The following is a 23,270-nucleotide window of genomic DNA, read 5'->3' on the forward strand; positions in this document are numbered from 1 at the left end:
TCAAGGCACGCTACCCATAGGCTCCACATAGTCCTCACAGTCCCCACTGGTCCATTTCTTTGCCTCCTGTTCCTACTCCCACGCTAATGTAAGGTCCTCCACAATCCCGTCTAACTGTGTAAAGCACGGCCCCTCCCACCTCTCCATCGGTCAGCCAGGTTCCACTCAGGTTCGCCCAGTCCCTGGAGGGGTGTAAGGGCGGTGCTCAGGGATACCGGGGCGGCGGGAGTTTCGGGCGCGAGGCGATTCTCAGGACTAGGAAGGCTAGACTTGGGCTCCCTGCTCAGGTTGGCCTTACTCGAAACACAGTATATTTGCCCACATCCAAGAGTGATTTACTTCCGAGCCTTCTACAGCGCGGGCGGGGCGTATGGGGCGCTCTGTGCAGTGGGTGGGGCAGTGGGGTGGTCTGCGTGATGGGCGGGGCGTGCGAGGCTCTCTACGTGGGGGGCGGGGCATGTGAGGCTGTCTACGTGGTGGGAGGGGCATTTGAGGAGTTCTACACAGTGGGCGGGGCGTGTGGGGCGGTCTGCATGGTGGGCAGAGTGTGAGAGGCCGTTTACGTGTTGGGAGGGGCGTTTGAGGAGTTCTACACAGAGAGCAGGGCGTGTGGGGTTGTCTACGTGGTGGGCGGGGCGTGTGGGGCGTTCTGCGTGGAAGGAGGGGCGTTCTAAGCGTTCTACGTGGAGGGCGGAGTATTCACGTGGGGGCAGGACATTCAGGCGTGTTTTACGTGGAGGGCGGGGCATTTATGTAGGGGGCGGGTCATCCAGGGACGTTCTACGTGGAGGGTGGGGCATTTGTAGAGCGCCGCCACACGCCCCGCCCAGTACGGTTTCTCCCGTCCCGTTAGGCGGGAGGGGCGCGTCCGGAGCGCGGTCTGACCTTGGGTGTCCTTGCGGGCGTGTCTTTCCGGGCAGGTGGTGCGCGCAGGTGCTGGCTAGCGGCAGCGTTACGTAGCCTTTAGGAGCTCAAGCTGTGGGCAGACTTTTGTGGTTTGTGTAAACTTGGGCATCTTGTCCTTTTCCTCTCCATGCCTCAGTTTCTTCATTTACGACATGGAAGTGAAGATGGCAGCTACCTCATGACTGGTGCAGAGTGTTCCGAACTAGGCAGTGAGCATACTAAAAAGGAGTGATGGGTTTTCTAGGGTGAGAAAGGGGCATCCTGGTTAGGGGGAGATGGGCAGGTGCTAACAGAAATAATAACAACAGTAACATTCAGCCCTGATGTGCTAGCACTGTGCTAAGTGCTTTACTTTCTTCAGCTCATTTTATTGTCCTAACAAAGTACCAGGTGAGCACTATCGTCATTCCCATTTTATCAGTCCAAGGAGGGCGGTGCGTGAAACACTTCCAGGTGCTGGGCATCTCTACTGACCTCTGCCCCCTCCTGTGTCGCAGCCTCTTGCTTATGAGTCGTCCACTCTCCGGGTACTCCTGGGATGGCAGGAGCAGCCATGGACCCATCTTGACATGGCAGTTCCTGCTGCAGCTGTGAAGGGGGTGGCCTGGCTCGGGGGACTGCACAAGAACGAGACCCACGTGAATTACAAGGTTAGCCAGACCTGGGGGTACTACCGTGATACAGTAAGGCCACAATACATAGGCCCCTCCCAGGCCCGACTCAGACCCACCAGAGAGCAGTGTGTGGATCCCCAGCCTTTATTTGGGTTATTTCATGTTGTGACCTGTCCTAGACCCAGAAAATGGGAGTACTGAACACTCCCCCTAACATTATATCAATTATTCCATTTTCTTGTCTTTTTCCTATTCCTAAACCTTCTATCACAATATTAATAGTGATTTCTCCCCACTCAATTACCTGGGAATGCTCAGAGCAGCACTAGACTTCCCCCAAATTTATATCAGTTACTTCGTTTTCTTATTTCTTTAGTTAAAACCTCCAAAACACTATTAATAATGTCTTCTAGGTGCCTAAACCAGTCCTTTGACCCCAGATTTGTATTTTCACCACCAGCTCATCCTGAGGCACCTCAGGTCCACACTGAGGCCCCATTATCCAGAACTGGGAACTCCCAATATTTACACCAATTATTGTTTTCTGAAATCCATAGACTCACCCTGTGACATTCCTGACCAGCCTTGAGACTCCCCTCCACACCTGGGCTTTGATCCCTCAGCCCACCCTTTCCCCCCAGAAGATAGACCCTGAGATCCTTAGACCTGTGCTCATTCTCTTTAGGGCTGATACTAATATATCATTTTCTTATTTAATTTTTAGCTCAAACCTTCAAAGCAATATTAATAATGAGACTGTCGCACCCATCCTTTGGGACTGCCTGAGCATCCCTAAGGCCCTCCAGCTTTGTCCTGAGGACCACCAAATCAGCTCCACAACCCTCCCCCCATATTTATACCAGTAGTTTAATTTTCTCGCCTTAATACCTTAGCTAAAACCACCGAAACCATATTAATAAGACTCCTCTTCACCCCATCCCCTAGGCCCTCTAGACTACCCTGGGACGCCCAGATTGGCCCTATAATTTCCTAAGGCAGTGCTGGACCACAAACATTTTTACCAATTATTTCACCTCTTCTTTCTTTCGATAAAAACCTTAAAAACAGCAGTTTTAACTTTGACCCCTTATCGTCCCTTCCAGCTCCCCCCAGGTAAATCCTAAAGCACCCCTGGACAAGGCCTGAGACCACCAACCTGCTGTGTAACAGCGAGAAGGTGAGTGTGCATGAGATGCTGCGAGTGAGGGGCGAGTGGAGGGAGATGAGTCTGCTCAGTGCTGAAGGGAAGAGACACAGTGGGAGAGGATTACACCAGAGAGAAGACATGAGTTGGAAGTGGGGAGACCTGGCAGAGGAAGGCCCACTGCATGTGGCAGTCCCCTCTGCAGTAGGGTGAGCCCCAGCCTGGGCACCCTGCTGGCGGAGAAGGCTGGGCTGCTCCTGCAGGTAAGAGGTGTCAACTTAAAAAGCAAATTCTCCAGTTATTTTACCCTCAAAATGAGTTCATTCGGGAATAGCCAAAAGAATTGCAATTTGGGACGTGCATGCTAGAGCAAACCATAGGCAAATCCGGAAAAGAAAGGAGGGGAGCTGCCTTTATAGAGAAAAAGGGGGAGTAGGGAGGGGCTGTTCTAAAGGGAGGTCCGCTGGGGGAAAGTAGCAGTTCAGGGCAGCAACGGTTTGTCATTGGCTAGCCTGTTGCTGGGTGGGGAGAGAAGGCTTCCTTCCACAGTAAAGTAGCTTTACGACTCTACTGTTTAGGATGCAAGCCTCCTCTCCTCCACGTTGGTGTAACTGACCATGTGTGCTAGGGTGCGAGAGCTCCCGTACAGGCCTTCCCGACTCCAATTTAGTTAAGGTTTCTTTTATTTCCGCAGAGGGGTGTGGAGGGAGTGATTGTACAAGTCCTGTGGGAAGAAGTGGGCGGCAAGAGAAAGGAGTGGTGGAGTGCTCATAGGGGAGAGTCTGGCCTGCCTCCCTCTTGTGGAAGGAGGGGAGGGAGAGGACATGGAAGTCCTGTGAGAGGAGTGGGTGGGAGAAGGAGGATGGGAGGGAGGGATGAGAGGGTCCTGGATGAGGAGGGAATGGAAGGAATGTTGTGAGGGGGGAACACAGAAGTCCTGGGTGAGGAGAGGGTGGGAAGAGGAGTGAGGAGGAGGCATACAGAAGTCCTTTATGAGAAGAGGGGGAGAGGAACGAGGAAGGGAAGGACCTGGAAATCTTACAAGAAAAGGGATGAGAGGAGGGAAATAGAAATCCTATAGAGGAAGCGGGGAGATAAATTGTGCAGCACATAGTAGGCACCCAGCTCATGGTAGGTGCTCAACACATTGGTTTCCATTGTAGTTTTCTATTGAAGTATAACTTACATGCAGTACAGTGCACAGCTGGAAGCGTACAGTTCATGGAACCCCCACCCATCTCAGGATAGAGAACATTTCCAGCACCCTCGTGCTGCCTCCCAGGCAGTACTACCCAAAGGCAACACTGTCCTGTCACCGTAACTTTGTTTTGCTTGATTTTGGACTTGCCCCCACCCTTGCTAGCACACTTGGGGTGGAATCTGGGGTCCAGTCAGTCCCCCGTTGCCAACCCATGCCCCATCCTTGCCTTCCTAGGAACCTGGTGTCTCCATGTCCTGCGCACCTCAGGGATTCTGCTGGGCAGAGGGGCCGGATTTTCACTGGTCTCCTCAGCTGGGTCTGTGCCCACTCTGGCTGCTTTCCAGAAATCTGTTGCACTCGCATGACATCTCTCCCATTCCCTTTGTCCCCTTGGTGAGTTTATACATTAAAAAGAACATTTGTTTACAGTTGTTATTTTTGTGTCTTAGGAAAAAGCTGACTTAAATGCCTGTGGTCAATCTACCACATTTAATTGGAAGATTCACACTGTGTTCTCATACTTTAGAAATCTCTGGATATTTTAATTATGTTCTCTTTCACATTCCTGATTCTGTTTATTTTAATCTTAATTTTATCTTAATCAGACTTGAGTGGTCTATAGACTTTTCTCTTTTAGTGGTGTTTTGGTTTCATTTGTCAAATATACTTTTAGAAAATAGCTCTTACATTCCTTCACCTGTTTCATATTATTTGAAATCATTTTGCTGTTCTTTCTATAGCTTCCTGAGGACTCTTAGTAAGTTTTTAGCATTCATTCCCAATAAATTTAAGATTGTAAATTTTCCTCTGTATGTTCCTTTAAGCTGCATCCCACAAGTTTTTTCTATAAACTTTTTGATTGAAATATAACATTTATCCAGGAAGGCATACACATTGTAAGGGTACAGTTCAATGGATGCTTAGAAAGTGAGCACAGCCTTGTAGCCAGCACTGAGATGAAGAAATGAAAGGTTCCCAGCGAGCCTGCACTGCCTGCTTTGGCTCCCCATGCTGTGGACCTGTCTGCTTTGCAAGTGTGAAGAGGCATTTTCCGTAGTCACAGGACTGGGCAGGACTGAAGTCACTCATCAGGTGGAGGCGTGGAGATGTAACGTCCTTCCGGGGTGGGATAGATCTGCCCAGCACAGAACTGTCCACCCAAAATGCCAGCAGCTCTCCTGCTGGCAAACACGGGGCAGAAAAACTCGTCCTTGCTCCCTGTTCTGTGGTGGCCCATCCGTGGCCTGTTAGCTCACTCACACCCTCTATCCGAGTTGCCTCTCACTCCCAGATGTTCGCGGTTACCTGCCACGTTTATCCGGCTCCTGTGCCCTGTTCCTCGCGATGTGTCCGCCTGGAAATGCCTTTTCCAGATCAGCCTGAGGGACATAATGCAGCTTTCAAAACAGCTCTTTCACAGCTTTGCAGGTGTCCGCGCTCCCTGGTTATAAATTCATTTAGGACAGGAAATGCGTATTCTGCATTTCTGTGTTCCCAAACACCCAAGAAAACCCCAGGGATGTAACAGGACTTCAAAAAAGTTTTGTTATATGAATACTCAGTGGTACAGCATTCGTCACATGATTTTTTTAAATTGGGAGGCTTTTATTTAATACAGTGAGTAACTTGCCATGAGCATCTGTTGTACTGTTGATCCTGCAGGTAGGTATAGCGCTCATGTATACGAGGGCATAAATCATAAGTGCATAGCACAATGAATTTCACCAAGGGAAAACATCTGTTTAACCACCATTCATTTCAAGGAACAGAACATTACCTGTGTCAAATCCCTCCAGCCACAGACCACCGGGGACACACCTGTGGTTGAGCAAGTTGAATTTCTTTTCTTTCTTTCTTTTTTTTGGTGGACGATTAGCCCCGAGCCAACATCTGCTGCCAATCCACCTCTCCTTGCTGAGGAAGACTGGCCCTGAGCTAACATCCATGCCCATCTTCCTCTACTTTATATGTGGGACGCCTACCACAGCATGGCGTGCCAAGCGGTGCCATGTCCGCACCCGGGATCCAAACTGGTGAACCCCAGGCCGCCAAAGCGGAACGTGCGCACTTAACTGCTGCGCCACCGGGCTCGCCCCTACAAGTTGAATTTCTTACTCATTGCAGTAATAAGTGCGTGGTGTGCTGTCTCAGGGGGTGTTAGAAAAGACTTATAGGATGAAAAGTCTAGAATGGAGGGTGTGAGTAAGCTGACAGGCCACAGACTGGGGCAAAGTCAGAACAGGGAGCAAGGATCACCTCTGTTAGGTGACTTGGGGGAGGATTAAAGAAGCAAGACTTTGCTCTGGATTGGATGCTGTCAGGAAGCAGGGCTATCTGAAATCTTATTTAAGTGGTGGGAAGAATGAAGAGATTAAAACTGTAATTGGTAAAGAGGCAGGAATCATTTATATTATCCGAGAAAGAGGGATGTTTGATCACTTTCGTGGTTTGGACAATGTTCGTCTTTTCTTTGTAGTCAGATATGATTCCAGATTTTGTCTTGATCCATCACAGTCACATGGTGACTTTGTCTAATGTTTTTCTTCTGTGAAATTTTCCTGTTCAACAGGGGAGCACCAAGGCTCACACTGTGTTAGGCCAGCTTCCGGTCTCTTTCTCACTAGCATCCCAGAATTCCCCTCCTGTCTCCTCCCAGTATCCTCCCCCATCAAAAAAAGGTAACCATTATCCTGACTTCGCTCAACCTAGATTAGTTGTGCCTGTGCTTGAACTTTATCTAAATGGGATCACATGGTCTGTGCTCTTTTAGTACTGCCTTCTAGCCATTGTTATCTTTATGAGATTCACACACATTGTTTTGTCTGCTTATAGTTCATTACTTTCTGGTATTCCATTCTATAGATCTACCACAGATCCTTTAGCCATTCTACTGCTGATTGACGTTTTGTTAAATTGAGGTATAATTGACATACATTATATTGGTTTCAGGTGTACAACATAATGATTCTGTATTTGCATACATTGTGAAATGATCACCACATTAACTCTAGTTAACATCCATCATCGTACATGGTTACAAAAAAATTTGTTTTTCTTGTGATAAGAACTGTTAAGATCTACTCTCTTAGCAACTTTCAAATATGCAATAAAGTATTATTGACTATAGTCACCATGCTGTACATTACATCCCCAGGACTTATTGATTTTATAACTGGAAGTTTGTCCCTTTTGACTCCTTTCACCCATTTCGTACCCCTCTCCCCGCACCTCCAGCAACTACCAATCTGTTCTCTGTATCTATGAGCTTGTTTTTTTTTTTTAAGATTCCACGTATAAGATCATATGGTATTTGTCTTTCTCTGTTTCACTTAGCATAATGTCCTCAAGGTCCATCCGTGTTGTTGCAAATGGCAAGATTTCATTCTTTTTTATGGCTGAATAATATTCCATTACTAGTAATCAGTCTGTTCAAGACTTTCCATCTCTTCACAATTCAGTCTTGGTAGGTTGTATGTTTCTAGGAATTTATCCATTTCTTTTAGGTTGTCAAATTTGTTGGCATATGATTGTTCACAGTAGTCTCTTATGATCCTTTGTATTTCTGGGGTATCAGTTGTAACTTCTCTTTCATTTCTGATTTTATTTATTTGAGTCCTCTCTCTATCTTGGTGAGTCTAGCTCAGGGTTTGTCGATTTTATCTTTTGAAAGAACCCGCTCTTAGTTTCATTGATCTTTTCTGTTGTCTTTTTAGACATTTATTTCTGCTCTTCTCTCTGTTATTTCCTTTCTTCTACTAACTTTGGGCTTGCTTTATTCTTTTTCTAGTTTCTTGAGGTGTAAAGTTAGGTTGTTTGAGATTTTTATCGTTTCTTGATGTAGGCCTTTATCTCTATGAACTTCCCTCTTAGAACTGCTTTTGCTGCATCCCATAAGTTTTGGTATATTAAATTTTTATTTTCATTTATCTCAAGGTATTTTTTTATTTCTCTTTGATTTCTTCTTTGACCCGTTGGTTGTTCAGTATCATGTTGTTTAATCTCCACATATTTGTGAATTTTCCAGTTTTCTTCTTGTAATTGATTTCTAGTTTTATATCATTGTGGTCATTCTTCTTAAATTTATTAAGACTTGTTTTGTGGCCTAACATCTGGCCATTCCTGGAGAATGTTCCATGTGCATTTGAGAAGAATGTGTATTCTGCTGCCTTTAGATGGCATGTTCTGTATATATCTGTTAAGTCCATCTTAAATGTGTCATTTTAGACCAATGTTTCCTTGTTGATTTTCTGTCTAGATGATCTATCCACTGGTGAAAGTGGGATATTAAAGTCCCCTACTATATTGTCTTGTGGTCTGTTTGTCCCTTTAGGTCTTTTAATATTTGCTTTATATATTTAGGTGCTTCTATGTTGGGTGAATAAATATTTGCAAATGTTATAGCCTCTCATTAGATTGACCCCTTTATCATTATGCCCTTCTTTGTCTCTTACTACAGTCTTTGTTTTAAAGTCTATTTTTTCTCATATAAGTATAGCTACCCCTGCTTTCTTTTGGTTTTCATTTTCATGGAATATCTTTTTCCATCCCTTCACTTTGAGTCTGTGTGTGTCCTTACATCTAAAGTAAGTCTTTTGTGGGCAGCCTATACATAGGTCTTTTTTTAATCCATTCAACCACTGTTTTTTTTTTTTTAATTGAGGTCACATTGATTTATAACATTATATAAATTTCAGTTATACATTATTAGATTTTGACTTCTGTATAGACTGCATCATGTTCACCACCAAAAGTCTAGTTGCCATCCTACAGTCTGTTTTTTTTATTGGGGAATTTAGTCCATTTACATTTAAAGGAATCATTGATAGAAATGTACTCATTGCCATATTGTTAATGTTTTATGTCTGTTTTGTAGTTCCTGTGTTCCTTTCTTCTTCTCTTGCTCTCTTCCTTTGTAGTTTGATGACTTTTTTAGTGGTATGCTTAGATTCTTTTCTCTTTATCTTTTATTGTATCTACTATAGGTTTTTGCTTTGTGGTTACCATGAGGCTTACATATAACAACTTATTTTAAGTTGTTAAGTCTATTTTAAGTTGATAACTACTTAAGTTTGATCCCATTGTAAAGCTCTACATTTTTACTCTCCCCCATACTTTATGCTGTCACATTTTCACATCTTTTTATCCTGTGTATCCTTTATAGTTATAGTTATTTTTACTACTTTTGTCTTTTAACCTTCATACTAGCTTTATAAGTGATTAATCCTTTACCTTTTCTATATATTTACCAGTGAGATTTATACTTTCATATGTTTTCTTGTTACTAACTACACCCTTTCTTTTCAGCTTAAAGAAGTCCCTTTAACATTTCTTATAAGACTGGTTTAGTGATTTTTTTTTATCAGTTTTGTTTTTTTGTTTTACAGTTTTTGGCTATTATCCACAAAGCTGCTCTGAACATTCTAGTACATGCTATTTAGTGCACATATGTACACATTTCTGTTTGGTGTATACATAGAAGTCGAATGATGGGATCATATTGTGGGTGTATTGTTATCTTTAGAAGCAACTGTTTTCCAAACTGGCTCTACCATTTTACATCCCCTCTAGCAGGGAAGGAGAGTTCCAGCTGTTCCACATCCTTGCCAACACTGACAGCAAACTCCTCCCTTTCTGTGACTCCAGTTAGCCATCTCTGAGGCCTTTTCACCATGTGCCTTGGGTCTGTTTCTTTTCTTTGTTTTTCATTCTTTTTGCTCTCTTTAATTCAGTCATGAGATTTTCTATTGTCTTATCTTCTGGCTCACTAATCTATGCATCACCTGTTTCCAGTCTGCTACTACAATTATCTATTGATTTCTTCCACTTACTGAATTTTTTAACTACAGACTTTCCATGTGGTTCTTTTTAAAGATTCCAATTGCCTGGTGACATTCTCCATTTTATCATATTTTAACTTGGATATATTAATTTCCTGGTATTTTAAAGTTGGTGTCTGATAAGTCCAAAATCATGGTCAGTTGAGGGCTGGTATCTCTTCTGCCTTTTTCTCTTGGTCCAAGTTCTTGATATGCATGGTAATTTTTAATTTAATACTGGAAATTATATATGAGAAATTTTAGAGGCTTTGGAAATTGATATTGCTCTTCATGAAGGATTTACTCTATCTTCTGGAAGACAACTAAAATAGGGCCAGATTACCTCAACCAGTCAGGGGTTGATCTGTTCCAGGCTGGATTCCTGTGTTGATGAGGCTTGGTCAGCCTCTGGACTGGCTCCGGTCCCAGGATGAAGTCCTCCAGGGGTCCCAACTATAAATCTGTGGTGCTTAACCTGGTGGGTGTGTTTTCCATGGTGCATTCCTCTTTAAGTGACCATATTTAGTTGAGTGCCCCACTGTCACAGTGACAGTACACAGTGTGTGGCTTTACTCAAAAGCATCAAGGAGTGGGATTTTCTGGTCAATGGAATATTCTGGTTAATAGAATTATTGGATGTTGTTGTGGCATAGAGAATTGTAAAATGCACCTCACATTGGGACTGCCTGGCATATGCAGTCATGCCATGGAAAATGAGAATTGTAGATGACTGTGGAGATAAGTTCATCGTTCTTCAAAATAAAGTCAGTTTGGAATCTGTCACCATCTGATGGTCTTTGTTTTGAATAGTACTTATTGTGATCGTGTAGATCCACAGAAATATTACTCGATGGCCTTGTGTTGTAGGAACTTTTCCTATAAGTTTTCTCCATGTTCTCCTTTTCCGTCTACAGACACAAACATGCTGAAATGGATGTTGAAAGGAAATAGAACTTGTAGACCTAGTTTATAGCCTGGAACAGAGTGGGTGCTCGGCAAACATTGGTTCCCTCCCCGTCTGATTACTATTGCAGGTGATTGTTAATCCAGACCACTGTCGTGAAGGTCAGCAGAGCACTAGCTACACGTGAGGTGCTCTGAGGGAGTTCCAGGAAGATGAGGATAAATCAGACCATCTTTTGATTACTAGGCTGAGTTTGGATTGGGTTGTTTGCAGCAGGCCTTATGAGCTATGAAAGGTTTCTGACCAGTTGAAGGATGGGACCAAATCTCCCCCTTAGAGGCCTGGAGTTGTTCATGGGAGGTGGGAGGGCCAGGAGCCTGGAGCAGCATTGGGCAGAGGACACTCAGGGTGATGGAGGCAGAAGTCGTAGGTGTGAGGTTGGAGCGGAGGGCAGGGGTGCAGGGCAGAGCGAATGGGCCCTGGCCACTGATTGGCTGCTGGGGCAGGGTAGGGTGGGAAAGGGGAGGGGGCAGTTTGAGGTTGAGCTTAGGGGCCTGAGTAAATAATGGCACCAAAAATGATGAGCTCAAGCTTCAGTTATGTTGCATTTCATGTTCCCTTGAGTGCTTCGAGCTGGAGGGCTTGATTCAGAGTTGTCTGCAGAGAGGAGACGGGGATGCAGGGACAGGCGGACCAACACCAAGGTGCCTGGAGAAAAGAGTGGCGATCTTGCCACTTCGCTCCTGCCTCTGCGTCTCAGGAGCCTCATAGAACACACTTACGCATTATCAATGTGCCTATTGCAGCAGAACTCGATGTCCCACAGCCCAGTCCATGCTGCCCTGTCAGCCAGAGTTAGGGGGTCTCAGTGGGCAGGCGGTGGCCGCTCTCCAAATTCTGTTTGCTTGTGAGCTGTGCATACCTGGGAGACACACTGACCTCCAGGAGATTTGGGGAATGGGGGCAATTTCAAAGTTAACTGGATTCTCTCCTCGTTTATTCTAAAATTCTTTTTTGTTTGTTTCACCTCATGATTGTGGCAGAGATGATTAAAGCGCGAGAACCCCAAGGAGAGAAGGTACATTTCAGGAGGCTGAGTCAGGGCCACCTGTTCAGCTGCGCCTCCTCACCAGGGAATTCTCCCTCCTGAGTTAACCCTGAAGGTCTGGGTTGTGATTTATTAGAGGAGGAAACTTCCTTCATGGATAGATTAGAAAAAGAAATCAACTACTCTTCACAAATGGTTATCTCAATTTTGTTCTGTTTGCTCTAGAGGGCAGTGGGTACTTGGTCTAATGTATGGAGAAGTTACTCATTTTATTTACAATGTTTATACTCCACTTAATGTTTCTAGTATAATATGGGCTTAAGAGAGACGGAAACCAAGGGCATGCCATCAGTACTGGATATGCAAAAGAGAGATGGCCTTGGTTTGTGAAACTTGATGTAGTCAAAAATTATTTCTTGAGTATTTGTTATATGGCAGAGACTATTCTAGGAGCCAGAGGTACAGCCATGAACAAAGCAAACAAAAACCCCTACTCTCACAGGCTTTGTGTTCTACTGGGAGTGGGAGGGAGTGGAAAGAGTCATACAATAAACAAATATATAGTATATTAGAAGGTAGTTATGACTATGGAGAAATACATAGCAGGGAGGGGGGAGAGACCATTGTGTGGGGGGGTGCCATTGCAAGTGGTGGAGGAAGGGCTCACCAGAAAGAGATATTTGAGCAAACACTTGAGGTAGGTGAGGGAATGAGCCATGCAGAAACCTGGAGGAAAAGCATTTCAAGCTGGAGGAACAGCAAGTGCAAAGGCCCTGAGGTAGGGAGTTTATCTGATGATTCCAGGGTAGCGTGGGTGGAGCAGAGGGACTAGGTGGCAGAGAAGTAGAGAGATGAAGTCAGGCTTTCTAGAAACCTATAAATGTGTGTGTTCTTTTTTTCACACATGTGTATACATACACTTGTACATACACAGACACACACACACAGGGACCCTTGAAGAGATGAAAGGCACACCATAGGTGCTGGTTTACCAGAAGCAGGGCCTGAGATGGGAATTCCTGTTCAGGTGGTTTGATGAGGGAGAGCTCTTAAGAGAAATATGTAGAGGAGTCAGGCAAGCATGATAGGGCCAAGGAAGAAGCCTAGCAAGTGTGTGGTTTCAGTAGAAGTGTGGCCTCAGCCTGATCCCCCAGGGAGCTTTGGAGCATGGAGGATGCCACAGAGTTGATCTGACATAGGGCAGGGAGGCCGGGCCTTAGGTACCCACTGTTAGTCAGTAATTGGCCATGGATCCCCCCAACTCGGGATGGGGGTATGTGAGGGGAGGGCACTTTGAGCCAGGTGACTCCTGTTGACCAAGTCAATTCTCTGGAGGATGGACAGTATGAGCCTTTAACAGCTAACAGTATCAGTAGGTGGGGCCGGTGCACTGGCCTATAAAGGGGTCCCAATAGTGTCTACCCTACTCATACAAAGAAATATGAAAGAGAAAAAGAGCAAGGTTTTTTTTAACTACACATCAGAACTGTTCCAAGCACACAACTACGATCCTTCATCCGTCCAGTGCCTGTTTTGTCTCCTGCTGCACGCAGACCTATGTCCAGAACGCTGAGCTCCGCGGTCCCTTTGACTGGGTCAGATTCTTGCATTGCCTGCTCTCCCTCACGTGCCCCTGGTGTCCTGACGTGGGAGAGGCCATGGCCCCAGCATCTCTGCCGTGTTCTGCTCTTCTTCACACACGCCAGTCTGCTTCTCACCTGGAGCCTGTATGAGGCTCCTCTACCAAGCGAGGGTCATGGAAGCTTCCACCTAGAAGAGCCCGCCATTCTCGGTGCCAGTGTGGTTAACATGGCCAGAGGGACCCAGAAGAGCCTCTGCCCACAGTTAGGTCCTTTCTGTGCTGGGCACGGTTGCTGCAGCAGAGGTTCTTGGTCCGTTGGGTGTAGGATAGTGGTTAAAGTCAAGGAGGCAGGTTGCCTGGGGGCGGATCCCGGATCCCTCACCATCCAGCTGCAGAGCTCTTTCCCAGACCCCGTGGCCCTCCCTGATTTCATCTGTAAGTCAGGCCTGCTGCCAACCTCACAGAGGAGCTGTGAGGATTAAATGACAGGAGGTATGTGACTTCTGGGGCACTACGTCTGCACCTGGTGATTGATTGTTAGACATGGCAGTTCTTGTTCCAAGTTGTTTGAGAATAATAGGGAAGCCATTGGTCAGTGCTCTGAGAAAGATGCATCCAACGTGGTCTCAATCCTCAGGTCCCACAGAGGAGGCAAAGTGAAAAATACCAATGATTTAAAGCAGAATATGGTCGGCGTATGACATAGATAGAGGTGAGCCTAGTGTTGGGGAGTTCAGGTCATGTTATTTTGAGCTGGTTCTTAAAGAATGGAAAGATTAAGTAGACTGACCTCGGAGACGAGGAAATTCCAGAAAGAAGGCTTGACATGGACCAGGGCGAGGAGATATAAAAGTGTGCGATGTGCTTGCAGAAGGGAGCCCCATCTAAGATGATTTGTGAGACTTAAGACAGAAAACCCAAGGTGGAGCCCCTTCGCAGGAGTGGGAATCTTACCTGGAATATACCGGAGAGTCATTGAAGGGAGAATGTGCTTGTAGCTGTCCCAACTCGTTAGGAATCACAGAAGTCATAAAATGAGGTCTGGAAAGCAGCCACAGAAATAGGTGGAGTGACTGGAAACATTTGAGGCCCAGGTAGGAAATTTCCTTCATCTTCCACACATTCAGAAACCCAAATCTGTGTGCCAGGATTATGCTAAATACGGAGATAGAAACTAGTATAAAATGGAGAAGGAGCTTAAAAGTCTAATCTGAAGGACACGCCCATAAACAGGTGGGTTCAGTGCAATGAGGCACCAAGAAGACGAAAGTCTGCTCTGGTCGGAGGGCCATGTGGCCCGAGGCTGCTAGCACTGGAACAGGGGAGGGGTTAGAGTGGAGGCGGAGTGGCTATAACAGAGACCCCCACCCCACTCCGGGCTTTGGTCCAACTGAGATAGAGGTTCCTTTTCCCTCCCAAGAGTCTGGGGCAGGCAACAGGGCAGCACTGCCACCCCTGGGGGCATCGCCCTCAGCTGCTGCATGGGGAGACTAGGCCATGGCCCATCTGGGTCCCAGGCAGCCAGGGGAAAGAGCAGAGGTCCCACTGGCAGGGCAGTGACTGGAACCGGCTCCTGGTACACCAAAGAACTGTGTCACACAAGGTCCTCTACAGTGCAGCCTCTCAGCTCGCCAGGGGCAGAGGCAGACCCCTAGTCTCCAGCACAGGATCCAGCACTTTGCTGACTAATGAATGGCTCCAAGACCCAATGCACAACGGCTTCTCAGGGTGGGGTCCTGAGGAAGTGGGGGACTCGCTGCAGCTGAGAAGAGGGGTGCAGGGAGGGCCCAGGGAGTGGGAGTCTTGGCCACAATCTGGAGAAGTGAATTACACTGCAGATGGCTAGCAGTGGCGGTGGGGTGTGCAGAAGGGCTGAGGCGGGGCTGGCTGGGGGTCACTCTTCTAAGAGGGTTTGGACAGAGGAGGTTTCCTGGACTGTGCGGGGAGAGCAGCATGGCTGGTGAGCGCTCAGGGAATGGGTTCCAAGAGGCCCTCCAAGTTAAGGGAGCAGAAGAGAGCACTCCTCCACCCTCAGCAGCGAAGAGAGGCTTGACAGTGACATGCAGGCCAGGAGCAAGCCTGCTGCTGGGGGCCCGCTGGGCTCTCCCAGAGGAGTCCTGAGCATGTCCCATCCCCCCAGCTGGCTATGCCAGGGGGCCAGAGCGTTGGAGACTTTGGGCTCCGCCTCCCCACAGAAAGGAGACAGTGTGCTGGGTGCCGTGTGGGGTCAGGGCATGGGCCTTTTTGTTTGGCGTGATGGTGGGAGGAGGTCGTAGAGGAAGTGTCCTAGGTCATTGTCATGCTCTGGTAAGCATGGCTAGGGACTTGTGCTCTGTGTCACACAAAGAAAAGAGAGATGTCTCAGCCCTCTATGCCTTTGGGGAACAGGGACATGCTTTCTAGTGCCCTGGATGAATTTTGGTGCAGTGGCCCTCCCAGCAGGCTGGGTAGTTGGTAAGGATGACCCAGGCCACCCACTCTCACCTGCGACAACCTCACCTTTCGAATGATGATAAGTTGCTTGTCCTGTAGACCCCGGACTCCAGAGAGAGTGAAGTAAGATAGGGTACCTCAAAATGTGGGAACAAGAGACCAATATTGTGCCCAGGTAAGGAGATAGTCTTTGCTAAAGCAAGCCTAAGCAGATTGGAAAGATTCCATAAATATTATTGGTCTGAAATACTGCTCTAATTCCTAATGATTCGATGCCCCAGAGGAACAAACAGGACCAGGTAATTTTTTAAATCTTTTATTTAGAAATAATTTCGATCTTAGAGATAATTTCCATGAATAATACAGAGAGGTCCTATATGCTCTTCAACCAGATTCAACAATTGTTAGTATTTTGCCACATTTGCTTTATGATTCTCCCTCTTTCCCTCCCTCTCTCTCTATACACATTTATATACGATTATACATAGTCTTTCTCTTTTCTGAACCATTTAAGAGTAAGTTGCAGACATGATGCGTCCTTGCCCCTGAATGCTTCAGTGTGTGTTTCCTAAGGACGAGTACCTTCTCCTGCATAACTGCTGTCCTAGTCTGCTTGGGCTGCCATGACAGAAAACCGTAGACTCGGGGCTTAAGCAGCAGAAATTTATTTTCTCAGTTCTAGAGGCTAGAAGTGCAAGATCAAGGTTCCAGCTGATTCAGTTTCTGATGAGGGCTCTCTTCCCGTCTTATAGATGGACACCTTTTCGCTGTGTCCTCACATGACCTTTCCTCGGGGCAGGCACACAGAGAGAGAGAATGAAGAGAGAGACAGCAACAGTGAAAGTGCAAGAGCTCTCTGGTGTCCTATAAGGGCACTAATTCTGTCCTGATCAGGGCCCCACCTTTATGAGCTCATTTAACCTTCATTACTTCCTCAGAGACCCCATCTTCAAATACGGCTGCACTGGGGGCTAGGGCTTCAACATATGAATTTGGGGAGGGACACAAACATTCAGTCCAGAACAATCGCCACTACAGTGCAGCAGGTATTAAAATGGGAATTTAACATCCATGCAACAGTATCATCTCACCCTTAGGTCTCATTTGTTTTTACCCATTCTGGTCCAGGATCCAATCTAGGACCACACATTGCATTAGTTGTCATGTCTCTTTGATTTCCTTTAATCTGGAAAGTTCCTTGAATCTTTCCTTGATGTTATGGGCTGATGAATTGTCCCTCAAAATTCATGTGTTGAAGTTCTAACCCCCCAGTCCCTCAGAATGTGACTGTATTTGGAAATAGTGTCTTTAAAGAGGTAATTAAGATTAAATGGGGTCACGTGGGTGGCTAGTATGACTGATGTCCTTATAAGAAGAGGAAATTTGAACACAGACATGCGCATACACACAGGAAAGACCACGTGAATACACAGGGAGAGGGCAGATGTCTACAAGCCCAGGAGAGAGGCCTCAGAATGAAACCAGACCTGCCGACACCTTAATCTTGGACTTCCAGCCTCCAGAGCTGTGAGAAAATCAATTTCTGTCATTTAAGCCACCCAGCCTGTGGCACTTTGTTACAGTAGCATGAGCAAACGAATACACCTGATTTTCATGACCTTGACACTTTTGAAGGTTACAAGCCTTTTAGAATATCCCTTAATTTGGGTCTGCCTGATGTTTTCTTGTGATTGGATTCAGTTTTGCACCTCTGGCAGGAATTCTACAGAAGGGAGGCTGCGTCCTTCTCGGTGCTTCGTCTCAGGCGGCGTCACGCCCTCTCATGTGATTTCTGTTTCTCCCCGAGGTGTAACACAGGCCTACATGGGAGACATAGGTCGGAATCCTGTGTAACTCAGAGCAGTGTGACTAGGAAAGGATCGAGGAGTCCCCACCTGTGTTTTCCACATCACCGAGTAGTGGTCACTTCAGAGTGAACAGGAATCTGCGGCTATGGGCCGTGCCATCTGGGATGTGGCGGTGGACGTCACCCCGGCTGGCGGAAGTTGGACCCTGCTCAGGCGTCTGATGCTGGACGTCTGTAGCCGCCTGGTCTCTGGGTGAGGAGGCCTCCCCGTGCACTGGAGGATTCCAGGTTGCTGTGTCCCATCCAGACCTTTTCCTTTCCAGGTCTCAAAGCTGGGAGATCTCTCCAGTGACTAAAACATTTGACCTGTAAAATGGGGATATTTACCTCACAGGGCTTTTGGGAGGATTACATGAGCTTATTGGTAGCAAGCCTCTAGCACAGTGCTTGGAACACAGTAAAGGCTTTATGAGCGTTAGCTGTTGTTGGTAGTAGTATTTCTGTTACCAAATGCCTACCCCCATCTCCCCGGTCAGAATGCCCGATTCTCTCACTAGAAACCCCCTAGCCCCTCAGGATGCTCACAGCCTAGTTCTGAACACCCTGCTTATTACCGTATTACAGAAATAATAATCCTTGGTATTTATAATCCTTGCAACCACCCCACGTAGTGGGTATGCTCACCCTTCCCTTCTCACAAATTAGGAAATTGAGTCATGGAGAGGCCTAGGGAAAGGTGTTCAAGCTTTCACATATCACAAGCACCTGGGATGGGATTCATCTGGGAGACTCAAGCCCCAAAGCTAGACCTCCTCAGAGCTAGGCCACTGTGCAGCACCCTCACTCCCGGTGACCCAACCCCACCCGTCGAACTTTCAGCCCCAGTGTTCTGGATGGAAGGTGGTGACAGAAGTGGCCAGATCCCTGAATACCCTACCCCCGACTCAGACAGCTCTGCCCCAAGCGCAGTGTCCCCCAGGACAGAAGTTGGGAGTGGGTCACTCAGGATGGTGTGACATACAGCTTCTGCGTCTCCCAGCCCTGGGAATGGCCTGGCCGTGGAAACCCTCCTGGCCTGGGCCCAGCCAATCGTGGCGAGTCAGGAGAGCTAGCCGGCCAGACAGCCAGGGGAGGGCTGGATGGGCCTGAGCAGAACCAGTCTGAGCAACGGAGAGATGGGAGGCAGTGCTGGATGGAATTAGATGAGATCACAGGGGACTGCAGAGCAAAGCAGCAGGATGGGGGTGAGGAGGCTGATGGGGAACGCAAGGGCTGCGTGTGGGGCCCGCCAGGAACATGCCTTGCAGGGAGGCAGGCTGTAGTGGCATGTAGGGCGGGGATGTGGAGGCTGGACACAGAGGTGGAGTCAAGGGCAGGAGTGAAGTGTTTAGTTTATTCAGGGCAGGGCCATGGTATCTGGCCTTAAACATGTCATTGTGTCTCTGTCCTTTGGACCAGGCTTTCCAACCTCAGCACTATTGACGTCTGGGGCTGGATCATCCTTTGTTGTGGGGGCTGACCTGTGCATTATAGGTTTGTTACCACCCCTGGCCTCCCTCTAGATGGAGTAGCATCCCTTGCAGTTGTGACAACCAAAAATGTCCCCAGGCATTGCCAAAGGGCCCCTGGGGAACACAATTGTCCCCAACTGAGAACTACTGATCTAAAGAAACTATGCGTTTCATGTGGTCTAGGGTAGGAGTCTGCATGCTTTTCCTGTGAAGGGCTAACTAGTCAATATTTTAGGCTTTGTGGGCCACATATGGACTCCTACAACTACTCAGCTCTGCCGTAGTAGTGGGAGAGCAGCCATTGACAGTTTGTAAACAAATGGGCATGGCTGTGTTTTAATAAAACTTTATGGACACTAAAATTTGAATTTCACATAATTTTCACATGTCATAAAATATTTTTTTTGATATTTTTTCAATCACTTTAAAATGGAAGAGCATCTGTCGCTCCCAGGCCGTACATAAACAGGAGGCAGGCTGCATTTGGCTCAGAGACCAGTTTGGTGGCCCTGGTCTAGCAGATGGCATTCCTGTTTTTCACCTACGCTGCACAGGTTCGATTCCCCATCTGGGTGTGTGCAGGAGCTTTTCTAGAATGTTTTATTCAAGTGGCTTTCTAAAATCCATCTTTGCCTGCTCTCTCTCTTCAGGTCCCAGTCAGTAGCACAGGGTGAGGCAGAGATTGTGAGCACAGACTGACGTCCTGAATTCCTGATTTCACAGATGGAGAAATTGTGGGTTACAAAGAGCTTCCATGCAAAATACACGATTTTTAATTAATTTCTTTAACTTCCTAAAATATTATTTCAAACTTATAGAAAAATGGCAAGAATAGTGCAGAAAGAATCCCATATAACCTTTATGCACATTCACCAATTTTTGATTTTTTGCCCTATTTGCTTTATTTTTCTCTCTCAGTCTCCAGATTGATTTTTTTAACCATTTGAGATTAAATTGCAGACATTGCGACCCTTTACCCTTAAAAACTTCAGTGTGAATCTCTTTGGAATGAAGACATTCACTTGTATGGTGAGCACAGTGCAGTTTTGAAAATCAAAAACTTTTTTGAAGCTTTATTGAATGTTATAATTTATATACCATACCTGGGCGTGGACATGGCACCACTTGTCAGGCCATGTTGAGGCGGCGTCCCACATCCCACAACTAGAAGGACCTGCAACTAAGATATACAACTTTGTATCGGGGGGGTTGGGAAATAAAGCAGAAAAAAAAAAAAGATTGGCATCAGTTGTTAGCCTAGGTGCCAATCTTTAAAAAAAAAAATTCAGTTTGGCACCAGCAACTTTTGAGCTCATGGTACCGACCTGCTGTAAAGAAGTAAATGACACAGGACCAGTATACAGGGGCCATCTTTGACTCGTCTATATAACAGTTCGTCTTGCACCATGTTGTTTATGACCTAAGTTGTGTGTTATTTCTTAACACTTGAGTTTGGGGCCAGTATAAAGCATCCTCAAGACCCAGAATTTTATAAAGGCACAACCTAAAATTGCAAAGCCCCTTCACAGCCTGTCTGCCAATTTAGTGGAGAAAGCCAGGAGAATCAACCAGAAAAGGAGAAGATTTTGATTTGTTAAATCTGTTTAGTCAGTAGAGTGATATCATGGCCTCTATGGTGCATATCCCTGACTATTAGTAAATCTTGGTGTGTTATCTATCCACGTGCAGAAAGACGTGTTGGCAGGTATGCGGATACCACCCACCCCCCTCCCAAGCCCCGCTAAGCAACCAACAGGTAATTCAGGGCTATGCAGTTCTCTAACACCAGGGCCCCTAAACTATGGTAAGATTCAGCCAAGAGTTCCAGTCCTTGGGACGTTTGTTTAGTTTGTGTGGACATAGCTATCTGTGTTTCTTTTCACTGTTATGTGGTGTCCCAAATGTATACTGTTTCTGCTGCCCCCTAGTGATCCTAGAGTGGTTAGTACGAGAGGGACTATTTGAAAAGCTCATTTGCAGTGATGAGAGTGGTGGCTAGCATGATTTGTGGGGGCAAGTCCTTAGAGGCTCTGCTGCTGAGAAAAAATCTGCTCGAATTTTTAGCTAAACCCAAGTACATGAAATCTTGTCCCATGTTGGACAAGGGGAAGCTTATGACAGGGGAAAGCATTTGATTCCCTTACAGGCCCACGAGGTTCCCTCTGCTGCCTGTATTCTCTGTGTTTCCAGGAAGGCAAGTTTGTGTGGCTTAGTGCCGTTCCGGGGGGTTAATAGGAGTTAATAATGGTGTGGTCGGGCAAGCTTGCAGGTCACCCACCTTGCATTCAGCACCTAGGTCAACTCAATTGGTTATGGGCTCAGCCCAGGGTTGGCCATATATTTGCCTGAGATTAAGCTCTAGATATTGTCTTTGGATGTCAGCGGTTATAGCAATAGGCTTATCTTTTTATTTTCTGTTTTATCTCCCCCAAATCCCCCCTGGTACATAGTTGTATATCTTAGTTGCAGGTCCCTCTAGTTCTGGCATGTGGGACGCTGCCTCAACGTGGACCTGACGAGCAGTGCCATGTCCACGCCCAGGATCCGAAGCGGTGAAACCCTGGGCCATCGAAGCAGAGTGCACGAACTTAACCACTTGGCCACAGGGTCGGCCCCAGGCTTATCTTGATAATTAAGGTTTATGGAGGAGCTTGGCCGGGTGGAGGTATTACCTTATGTATGCTAAAATCAGCTTGGCAGAAGCAAGCCCAACATCTGGTTACATGTGCCATCGTGTGGATGGCTGTGGCTAAGGCTATATGCAGGTTTGGTTTGGTGGGCAATTGTATGTTCCTCCTTTTCCTGATAAATGCGCATTGGTGATTGAGTTTCCTGCTGATCACCAATAGTTAATCGCATCGGTGTGATTCCATGGGTATGGGATAAGCTTCACAGGTGCTCCCAGCAGTTTGAAAAAACTTGTTAATTTAGCCACACACCAAATCAGATCCTGAACTATGGGACACTCACATATGGGATCGTCACAGGGGGACCAAATTATTTCCAAAACAGACATTAATCATATTATCCATTTAGCACCTCTCTTTCTCTGTTTATCGTGACTTTGTCATGTTTCACTGGGAGGCTACCTGCTTCATCACTTCTGTTCTAGTGGAAACTTTCCCTAGGCAGCTGCAGAGCTGGCCCCTTGGGAGCAGGTGATATGACTACATCAGCAAATTTCTCCCCACGTTAGCTTTGTCTCCGACCTGTTGATTATTGTTTCTATCTCCTCTAAGGTGAGGTTCCATATGTTTTGTAAGGATCTCCCCAGAAGAGTAACTTTGGGTAGCAATTTCCCGCAAACATTCCCGAAGCCTTATTAGTGGTGGTCTTGGTAGGCCCAGCAAATGTTATAGTAGGTGTAGGCAAGTAGTTGTCGATTTGCATGGAGAGACTCCCAGACAGAGAGTGGTTCGATTTCTCCATGGGATCATATACGGTGTTTGTGAGATTTGTCCTTGCCGTGGCACCCAGGAGCTGTGCTTGTTCCCTGTGGCAGCCAGTGGTGCGGCTGTTGCAGAGTCTGCTTCCACTGAGTGTGATGTCAGCTCACCCTGGGTAGGTCAGGGAGGAAATCCCAAGCTGATTATAGACCCTGATGTCTTGCTCATGCCCAGGCCCAGGGCAGACGTAGTGTACGTTGCTTTCCTTGTACGTATTGATTAGGAGCCAGGGAGGAGGTCCATGGTAAGGTGCCCTGGGCCACTTGGTTAGTGCAATTTCTTTCTGCCTCAATAAAAGGGACTTGTGCTGGAGGGGGAAAGAGATCATTATAATTAATAGGAAAAGAGGCCAGTAGTTTTAAGGACATACATTGTTGTTAGCGTTTACATTTACCGTCATCCTGCAGATTACTCAGAGCTATCATTTTGTCTCTGTAATCATGTAGGGTTTGTTGGTATTGCCTCTGGATTACAATGTTTTTAATTTGATTGCACCAACTACAAGCACCCTGGTTGTAATATTGGGTGCATACCATCTCTGGGCATGCCTTAAATGGGACTGAGGTAGAGGCCCATTGCTCTGTTTGGTGGCACTAGTTGATAATAGCTCCATCTGATTTGAAGTAAAAGTTGGCCCACAGGGTTACAAGGCCCCTGTGAGTCACAAGCCCTGTGCTGGAGTCTGGCTCAGCCAGAATGGGTGCTGCTGGTCGGAGTAGAGATGGGAGGAGAGGCGGAGGGCTAGCCTCTGTGTTGGTGTCTGTGGTCATGTTGGTAGGACTGACTGACCAGAAGAGCCAGCAGTGTGGTTCCCCTGGTCCCCATCCTGGCCTGCATTGTGTGTCTCCCTGTGGCATG

General features: G+C 46.7%; 1 long non-coding RNA gene across 2 annotated transcripts in view; it reads left to right on the plus strand.

The window, feature by feature from the left end:
- The first annotated feature begins 828 nt into the window (after nt 1-828).
- Nucleotides 829-23,270, plus strand: part of LOC102150608 (uncharacterized) — a 30,916-nt gene continuing 8,474 nt past the window's right edge. Inside the window, exons 1-4 of one of the 2 annotated variants that reach the window (XR_002805524.2) lie at nt 829-1,296; nt 1,404-1,556; nt 2,624-2,697; nt 4,100-4,258. This is a non-coding gene — a long non-coding RNA (uncharacterized lncRNA). The remainder of the gene's footprint in view (nt 1,297-1,403; nt 1,557-2,623; nt 2,698-4,099; nt 4,259-23,270) is intronic. The other variant, XR_291116.4, reaches the window with a different exon arrangement.

This window comes from Equus caballus, chromosome X (assembly GCF_041296265.1).
Source record: "Equus caballus isolate H_3958 breed thoroughbred chromosome X, TB-T2T, whole genome shotgun sequence".
Lineage (NCBI taxonomy): Eukaryota > Metazoa > Chordata > Mammalia > Perissodactyla > Equidae > Equus > Equus caballus.